Consider the following 10,113-nt stretch of genomic DNA (forward strand, 5'->3'; position numbering starts at 1 on the left):
GAGACCTAACCCTAATGTAAAGCTAAATGACTATTCTGAGACCTAACCCTAATGTAAAGCTAAATGACTATCCTGAGATCTAACCCTAATGTATAGCTAAATGACTATTCTGAGACCTAACCCTAATGTAAAGCTAAATGACTATCCTGAGATCTAACCCTAATGTAAAGCTAAATGACTATTCTGAGACCTAACCCTAATGTAAAGCTAAATGACTATTCTGAGACCTAACCCTAATGTAAAGCTAAATAACTTCTGAGGCCTAACCCTAATGTAAAGCTAAATGACTTCTGAGATCTAACCCTAATGTAAAGCTAAATGACTTCTGAGACCTAACCCTAATGTATAGCTAAATGACTATTCTGAGGCCTAACCCTAATGTAAAGCTAAATGACTATTCTGAGACCTAACCCTAATGTAAAGCTAAATAACTATCCTGAGACCTAACCCTAATGTAAAGCTAAATGACTATTCTGAGACCTAACCCTAATGTAAAGCTAAATGACTATTCTGAGATCTAACCCTAATGTATAGCTAAATGACTATTCTGAGACCTAACCCTAATGTAAAGCTAAATGACTATTCTGAGACCTAACTCGAACATATGACTGTTCTATGAAGATGCAGAGCTGAGCTGAATGTTAGAGGACAGGTGCAGTGGAAGGTTTGTACTCTGACAGTGTTAGCACTAATACCCTGGAGCTGGTCCCAGGCTGGTCTATGGTAGGGCTGGTCTATGGTAGGGCTGGTCTATGGTAGGGCTGGTCTATGGTAGGGCTGGTCTATGGTAGGGCTGGTCTATGGTAGGGCTGGTCTATGGTAGGGCTGGTCTATGGTAGGGCTGGTCTATGGTAGGGCTGTCTCTCTGCTGTCTCAGTGCTGCCTCAGTGCTGTCTCATGGTCTCGGGTCAAACAGAACAGAACAGGCTATCCAAGGTTAGAAATTCTGCTTGTCTGGTAAAACATTAGCCTGTGTAGTCTCTATGACCAAATTAAATATTGATCTCTTTATGACCAAATGGAATATTGATGGAATATTGATCTAAACGTTACTGTTTATTTCACTGTCACAGTGCAGGTGTTTGATGCTGTTTTGATAGTGCAGTTTCTTATGGATTTCATGTAAGTACTCAATCTCTAGATACAGTATATGTATAAACAATGTGTAAATGCATCAATGAACCTTCTTCAAAAGCTACATATACCAATGAATCTTTCTCCTCTTCAAACACCCAGCAGGCATGTTGTCTGAATAGGACCCCTCAACCCCCCAGGCTGACTGGTAAACTGTCCCCAAGCCTCAGCCCCCCAGGCTGACTGGTAAACTGGCCCCAAGCCCCTCAGCCCCCCAGGCTGACTGGTAAACTTGCCCCAAGCCTCAGCCCCCCAGGCTGACTGGTAAACTGGCCCCAAGCCTCAGCCCCCCAGGCTGACTGGTAAACTGGCCCCAAGACCTCTCAGCCCTCCAGGCTGACTGGTAAACTGGCCCCAGGCCTCAGTCCCCCAGGCTGACTGGTAAACTGGCCCCAAACCTCAGCCCCCCAGGCTGACTGGTAAACTGGCCCCAAGCCTCAGTCCCCCAGGCTGACTGGTAAACTGACCCCAAGCCTCAGGCCCCCAGGCTGACTGGTAAACTGGCCCCAAGCCTCAGTCCCCCAGGCTGACTGGTAAACTGGCCCCAAGCCTCTCAGCCCTCCAGGCTGACTGGTAAACTGGCCCCAAGCCTCTCAGCCCTCCAGGCTGACTGGTAAACTGGCCCCAGGCCTCAGTCCCCCAGGCTGACTGGTAAACTGGCCCCAAACCTCAGCCCCCCAGGCTGACTGGTAAACTGGCCCCAAGCCTCAGTCCCCCAGGCTGACTGGTAAACTGACCCCAAGCCTCAGGCCCCCAGGCTGACTGGTAAACTGGCCCCAAGCCTCAGTCCCCCAGGCTGACTGGTAAACTGACCCCAAGCCTCAGTCCCCCAGGCTGACTGGTAAACTGGCCCCAAGCCTCTCAGCCCTCCAGGCTGACTGGTAAACTGACCCCAGGCCTCAGTCCCCCAGGCTGACTGGTAAACTGGCCCCAAACCTCTCAGCCCCCCAGGCTGACTGGTAAACTGGCCCCAAGCCTCAGTCCCCCAGGCTGACTGGTAAACTGGCCCCAAGCCTCTCAGCCCCCCAGGCTGACTGGTAAACTGGCCCCAAGCCTCTCAGCCCCCCAGGCTGACTGGTAAACTGACCCCAGGCCTCAGTCCCCCAGGCTGACTGGTAAACTGGCCCCAAGCCTCAGTCCCCCAGGCTGACTGGTAAACTGGCCCCAAGCCTCTCAGCCCCCCAGGCTGACTGGTAAACTGGCCCCAAGCCTCAGCCCCCCAGGCTGACTGGTAAACTGGCCCCAAGCCTCTCAGCCCCCCAGGCTGACTGGTAAACTGGCCCCAAGCCTCTCAGCCCCCCAGGCTGACTGGTAAACTGACCCCAGGCCTCAGTCCCCCAGGCTGACTGGTAAACTGGCCCCAAGCCTCAGTCCCCCAGGCTGACTGGTAAACTGGCCCCAAGCCTCTCAGCCCCCCAGGCTGACTGGTAAACTGGCCCCAAGCCTCAGCCCCCCAGGCTGACTGGTAAACTGTCCCCAAGCCTCAGCCCCCCAGGCTGACTGGTAAACTGGCCCCAAGCCTCAGGCCCCCAGGCTGACTGGTAAACTGGCCCCAAGCCTCTCAGCCCTCCAGGCTGACTGCTAAACTGGCCCCAAGCCTCTCAGCCCCCCAGGCTGACTGGTAAACTGGCCCCAAGCCTCACCCCCCCAGGCTGACTGGTAAACTGGCCCCAAGCCTCAGCCCCCCAGGCTGACTGGTAAACTGGCCCCAAGCCCCTCAGCCCCCCAGGCTAACTGGTAAACTGGCCCCAGGCCTCAGTCCCCCAGGCTGACTGGTAAACTGGCCCCAAGCCTCAGCCCCCCAGGCTGACTGGTAAACTGACCCCAAGCCTCAGCCCCCCAGGCTGACTGGTAAACTGGCCCCAAGCCTCAACCCCCCAGGCTGACTGGTAAACTGGCCCCAAGCCTCAACCCCCCAGGCTGACTGGTAAACTGACCCCAAGCCTCAGGCCCCCAGGCTGACTGGTAATCTGGCCCCAAGCCTCTCAGCCCTCCAGGCTGACTGGTAAACTGGCCCCAAGCCTCAGCCCCCCAGGCTGACTGGTAAACTGGCAGGTGTTGGAAACAGCACATTCCAACTTTTCACAGTTAGCTACCAGAGGTTGGGGGGCTGAATGTATTGTAGTAAAGAAACAAACATGGATGTTTAATTAACAGCCTAATAGATCCAAGTGAATAACAGGAAACAATCAGTATATACATTCACTTATCCAGAGTGACTTACAGTTAGTGCATTCATCTTAATATAGCTAGGTGGGACAACAACTCTCAGTCATAGTAAGTGCATTTTCCATCAAAGCAAAGTGAGAGCCAGTAAGGGGAAGAAGGGGGGATTGAATTAGTGAGAGCTAGTAAGGGGAAGAGTGGGGATTGAATTAGTGAGAGATAGTAAGGAGAAGAGGGGGGATGAATTAGTGAGAGATAGTAAGGGGCAGAGGGGGGATTGAATTAGTGAGAGATAGTAAGGGGAAGAGGGGGGATTGAACTAGTGAGAGATAGTAAGGGGAAAAGGGGGGATTGAATTAGTGAGAGATAGTAAGGAGAAGAGGGGGGATTGAATTAGTGAGAGATAGTAAGGGGCAGAGGGGGGATTGAATTAGTGAGAGATAGTAAGGGGAAGAGGGGGGATTGAATTAGTGAGAGATAGTAAGGGGCAGAGGGGGGATTGAACTAGTGAGAGATAGTAAGGGGAAAAGGGGGGATTGAATTAGTGAGAGATAGTAAGGAGAAGAGGGGGGATGAATTAGTGAGAGATAGTAAGGGGCAGAGGGGGGATTGAATTAGTGAGAGATAGTAAGGGGAAGAGGGGGGATTGAACTAGTGAGAGATAGTAAGGGGAAAAGGGGGGATTGAATTAGTGAGAGATAGTAAGGAGAAGAGGGGGGATTGAATTAGTGAGAGATAGTAAGGGGCAGAGGGGGGATTGAATTAGTGAGAGATAGTAAGGGGCAGAGGGGGGATTGAATTAGTGAGAGATAGTAAGGGGAAGAGTGGGGATTGAATTAGTGAAAGCTAGTAAGGAGAAGAGGGGGGATTGAATTAGTGAGAGATAGTAAGGGGAAGAGGGGGTGTCTCATTGGTCTCATTCCGACGACAGCCGTTACAGAACTAACCGCCACCAAAGGACCAAGCAGCGTGGTCAGGACGAATGGACCTGAGAAGAAATCCTAGATGGGAAAGGACCCTGGAGGCAGGCCGGGGAGTATCGCCGTCCGAAGGAGATAGAAGCAGCGATAGCAGAACGGCGACGTTACGAGGAATTAGCACGGCATCAACGGAAGCCCGAGAGGCAGCAAAAAAAAAAAAAAAGTGGGGTGGGTAACACACACACGGGGAGATTGGTGGAGTCAGGGTTGAGACAGGAGCCAACTCCTCGTGCTTACCGTGGGGGGGGGGGGGGGGGGGCACACGGGGAGATTGGTGGAGTCAGGGTTGAGACAGGAGCCAACTCCTCGTGCTTACCGTGGGGAGCGTGTGACCAGTCAGGCACCGTGTTATGCGGTGATGCGCACCATATCTCCGGTGCGCGTTCACAGCCCGGTGCGCTCGTTGCCTGCGCCCCGCATTTGCCGGGCTAAAGTGAGCATAGAGCCAGGACGGGTTGTGCCAGCCCTACGCTCCAGACCTCCAGTGCGCCTCCACGGCCCAGTATATCCTGTGCTAGCTCCGCGCACCCGGTCTCCAGCGACGGTCCCCAGTCAGGAGCCTCTAGCGACAGTCCACAGTCCAGAGCCTCCAGCGACAGTCCACAGTCCAGAGCCTCCAGCGACGGTCTGCAGTCCAGAGCCTCCAGCGACGGTCCGCAGTCCAGAACCTCCAGCGACGGTCCGCAGTCCAGAGCCTCCAGCAACGGTCCGCAGTCCAGAGCCTCCAGCGACGGTCCGCAGTCCAGAGCCTCCAGCGACGGTCCGCAGTCCAGAGCCTCCAGCGACGGTCCCCAGTCAGGAGCCTCCAGCGACGGTCCCCAGTCAGGAGCCTCCAGCAACGGTCCGCAGTCCAGAGCCTCCAGCGACCGTCCCCAGTCCAGAGCCTCCAGCGACGGTCCGCAGTCCAGAGCCTCCAGCGACGGTCCGCAGTCCAGAGCCTCCAGCGACGGTCCCCAGTCAGGAGCCTCCAGCAACGGTCCGCAGTCCAGAGCCTCCAGCGACGGTCCGCAGTCCAGAGTCTCCAGCGACGGTCCCCAGTCCAGAGCCTCCAGCGACGGTCCGCAGTCCAGAGTCTCCAGCGACGGTCCGCAGTCCAGAGCCTCAAGCGGGGGTTCCCAGTTCGGAGCCTCCGGCGATGATCCATGGTCCAGTTCCTCCGGCGACGATCCACGGTCCTGTTACACAAAAGCAGAGAGATCAGCGGGGCGGAGCAGGGCTATGCCCCAAACCGGAGCCGCCACCAAGGGTAGATGCCCACCCGGACCCTCCCCTATAGGTTCAGGTTTGCGGCCCGGGAGTCCGCACCTTTGGGGGGGGGGGGGGTACTGTCACGCCCTGACCTTAGAGAGCCGTTTTATTTCTCTATTTGGTTAGGTCAGGGTGTGATGTGGGGTGGGCATTCTATGTTGTCTATTTCTTTGTTTTTGGCCGAGTATGGTTCCTAAACAGACGCAGCTATCTATGGTTGTCTCTGATTGGGGACCATACTTAGGCAGCTATCTATCGTTGTCTCTGATTGGGAACCATACTTAGGCAGCTATCTATGGTTGTCTCTGATTGGGAACCATACTTAGGCAGCTATCTATGGTTGTCTCTGATTGGGAACCATACTTAGGCAGCTATCTATGGTTGTCTCTGATTGGGAACCATACTTAGGCAGCTATCTATGGTTGTCTCTGATTGGGAACCATACTTAGGCAGCTATCTATGGTTGTCTCTGATTGGGAACCATACTTAGGCAGCTATCTATGGTTGTTTCTGATTGGGAACCATACTTAGGCAGCTATCTATGGTTGTCTCTGATTGGGAACCATACTTAGGCAACTATCTATGGTTGTCTCTGATTGGGAACCATACTTAGGCAGCTATCTATGGTTGTCTCTGATTGGGAACCATACTTAGGCAGCTATCTATGGTTGTCTCTGATTGGGAACCATACTTAGGCAGCTATCTATGGTTGTCTCTGATTGGGAACCATACTTAGGCAGCTATCTATGGTTGTCTCTGATTGGGAACCATACTTAGGCAGCTGTCTATGGTTGTCTCTGATTGGGAACCATACTTAGGCAGCTATCTATGGTTGTCTCTGATTGGGAACCATACTTAGGCAGCTATCTATGGTTGTCTCTGATTGGGAACCATACTTAGGCAGCTGTCTATGGTTGTCTCTGATTGGGAACCATACTTAGGCAGCTATCTATGGTTGTCTCTGATTGGGAACCATACTTAGGCAGCTATCTATCGTTGTCTCTGATTGGGAACCATACTTAGGCAGCTATCTATGGTTGTCTCTGATTGGGAACCATACTTAGGCAGCTATCTATGGTTGTCTCTGATTGGGAACCATACTTAGGCAGCTATCTATGGTTGTCTCTGATTGGGAACCATACTTAGGCAGCTGTCTATGGTTGTCTCTGATTGGGAACCATACTTAGGCAGCTATCTATGGTTGTCTCTGATTGGGAACCATACTTAGGCAGCTATCTATGGTTGTCTCTGATTGGGAACCATACTTAGGCAGCTGTCTATGGTTGTCTCTGATTGGGAACCATACTTAGGCAGCTATCTATGGTTGTCTCTGATTGGGAACCATACTTAGGCAGCTATCTATCGTTGTCTCTGATTGGGAACCATACTTAGGCAGCTATCTATGGTTGTCTCTGATTGGGAACCATACTTAGGCAGCTATCTATGGTTGTCTCTGATTGGGAACCATACTTAGGCAGCTATCTATGGTTGTCTCTGATTGGGAACCATACTTAGGCAGCTATCTATGGTTGTCTCTGATTGGGAACCATACTTAGGCAGCTATCTATGGTTGTCTCTGATTGGGAACCATACTTAGGCAGCTATCTATGGTTGTCTCTGATTGGGAACCATACTTAGGCAGCTATCTATGGTTGTCTCTGATTGGGAACCATACTCAGGCAGCTATCTATGGTTGTCTCTGATTGGGAACCATACTTAGGCAGCTATCTATGGTTGTCTCTGATTGGGAACCATACTTAGGCAGCTATCTATGGTTGTCTCTGATTGGGAACCATACTCAGGCAGCCTTTTCCCTCCTGTGTTTTGTGTTGTTTTCTGTTTCGTATCTTACCTGACAGAACTGTGCGCTTTCGTTTCATTTTTGTTTGAGTGTTTTTGGTGAAAATAAAACATCATGAACACTTTCCACGCTGCGCTTTGGTCTCATTCCGACGACGGCCGTTACAACTCGTAAAAGACCAAGTGTACTACTTGTGTGAAAAGTTTTAAACTAAATGTATTTGAGTCTTTACCAACATTTGCAACTTGATTCTGATAATTGTCTGTACAAGACAGTTCATCTTATAATAGTTGTTTGCTATGTGTTTTCCAGTTTCTTTAAATACTTTGCAAATGCAACTTATTTGTAAGTGAGAACTGAAACGGTCTATTCATTGCTTTTCCATAGACGCTCTTATCCAGAGCACCTTACAGTAGTGATTGCGTTCATTTTCATACAGGTCCCCCAACAACTAAAGTATCACATGCGCCGTGCTCGACCAACTGAGCCACATCATCACAAACCACTTGATGTCTCAATGTACTCAGTTCCTGTATTGGTCAGTGTTGTTCTTCAATGTACTCAGTTCCTGTATTGGTCAGTGTTGTTCTTCAATGTACTCAGTTCCTGTATTGGTCAGTGTTGTTCTTCAATGTACTCAGTTCCTGTATTGGTCAGTGTTGTTCTTCAATGTACTCAGTTCCTGTATTGGTCAGTGTTGTTCTTCAATGTACTCAGTTCCTGTATTGGTCAGTGTTGTTCTTCAATGTACTCAGTTCCTGTATTGGTCAGTGTTGTTCTTCAAGGTGATAGAAGTCAACAGCAGGGATCAACAACTAGATCCAGCCGCGGGCCCATTGTTTCCTGAGCGGCTGGTTGGGTGTAATGAATACTCAGGGAGGAAAAAGGTGTCGATTCACGCGCGTACGATCACGTGTCTCTCTGATATACGTGGGAATATTTGCGAACAGACTTCATAAATAAAAATCACTTGGAGCTGTTTTCCTGGTGTTTTTACAGCCTTTTATGTAAAAACAATAAAAACCTAGATGACCAGCCGATGTACAATACAGTCATTCGTTTTTTACATTAGGTGGTTTGTAAGGATGGTAAATCAATACTGCACAAAAAGTGATTGTTTTTAAGTTATTTGATCAAGAAAAAATATTTAATGAGGTTGTTTTGTGTCTTTGCCGATAACTTTGCACCTTTTGATGTAAATGTTTGACACAGGGTTTTGGTATAATGCAGAGGAGAGGTAGGGAAGCAGGTATAATGTAGAGGAGAAGAGGTAGGGAAGCAGGCATAATGTAGAGGAGAAGAGGTAGGGAAGCAGGCATAATGTAGAGGAGAAGAGGTAGGGAAGCAGGCATAATGTAGAGGAGAAGAGGTAGGGAAGCAGGCATAATGTATAGGAGAAGAGGTAGGGAAGAAGGCATCATGTAGAGGAGAAGAGGTAGGGAAGCAGGCATCATGTAGAGAAGAAGAGGTAGGGAAGCAGGCATAATGTAGAGGATAATAGATAGGGAAGCAGGCATAATGTAGAGAAGAAGAGGTAGGGAAGCAGGCATCATGTAGAGGAGAATAGATAGGGAAGCAGGCATAATGTAGAGGAGAATAGATAGGGAAGCAGGCATAATGTATCCTCTATTGACAGACTGTAAAGGGGGAGATGGCCGGTTGAAGAATTATATTCTGCTTATAGCTGCTCGAGGTACTGACTCGTTCCCTGGCTGCTTTTATGCAGAAATTACCAAAATGGAGAGCTACAAAAAGAAACTACATGTTAATAGATTAACATTTTAAATGTGTAATACTTTCAGGTCAGAATATTCAAATGCTTGGTTGTTCTCTGTCTCTGTGATTGAAGGAACTTGTGATTGGGTTTCCACATCATGCCTCCATCTCATCCTCAGGCCGAACCACTGTCATATTAACATGGCTCTGTCATTAAAGCAGACCTTCTCCTGGTTTAGCGCTAAAATAAGATGCAGAATGAGACAATAAAGTGCATTTGTGTTCAGTAGGTGCATTATGAATAAATAATTGTAAGTGCCTGGGCTACATCTTCCGGGATAATCACAAACTCACCCACTCACAGTGTATCTCCCGCATTATGGGGAGGAATATGGAATCAGGACTTTATAATGCAGCTGATGGAAGGAGAAACACGCTGTCTGTCTGCGGCTCTATTTCTAGACAAAGGAAAGAGAGAGGGAGACTTTGTGTTCAGTGGGAGAGACAGGGTTTAAAGTTGGACTGTACTGTAGGTAGGAAGGTTTTAGTTCTGTCCTGTCTTGTTTTGTCCTGTCCTGTCCCGTACTGTACTGTAGATAGGAATGATTTAGGTCTGTCCTGCCCTGTCCTGTCCTGTCCTGTCCTGTCCTGCCCTGTCCTGTCCTGCCCTGTCCTGTCCTGTCCCGTACTGTACTGTAGATAGGAATGATTTAGGTCTGTCCTGCCCTGTCCTGTCCTGTCCTGTCCTGCCCTGTCCTGTCCTGTCCCGTACTGTACTGTAGATAGGAATGATTTAGGTCCATCCTGTCCTGTCCCGTACTGTACTGTAGATACGAATGATTTAGTTCAGTCCTGTCCTGTCCTGTCCTGCACTGTCCTGTCCCGTACTGTACTGTAGATACGAATGATTTAGTTCTGTCCTGTCCTGTCCTGTCCCGTACTGTACTGTAGATAGGAATGATTTAGTTCTGTCCTGTCCTGTCCTGTCCTGTCCTGTCCCGTACTGTACTGTAGATAGGAATGATTTAGTTCAGTCCTGTCTTGTGCTGTCCTGTACTGTAGATAGGA

The sequence above is a fragment of the Salmo salar genome, unplaced genomic scaffold, assembly GCF_965601325.2.
Source record: "Salmo salar unplaced genomic scaffold, fSalSal1 ptg000135l, whole genome shotgun sequence".
In the NCBI taxonomy this organism is placed as follows: Eukaryota; Metazoa; Chordata; class Actinopteri; order Salmoniformes; family Salmonidae; genus Salmo; species Salmo salar.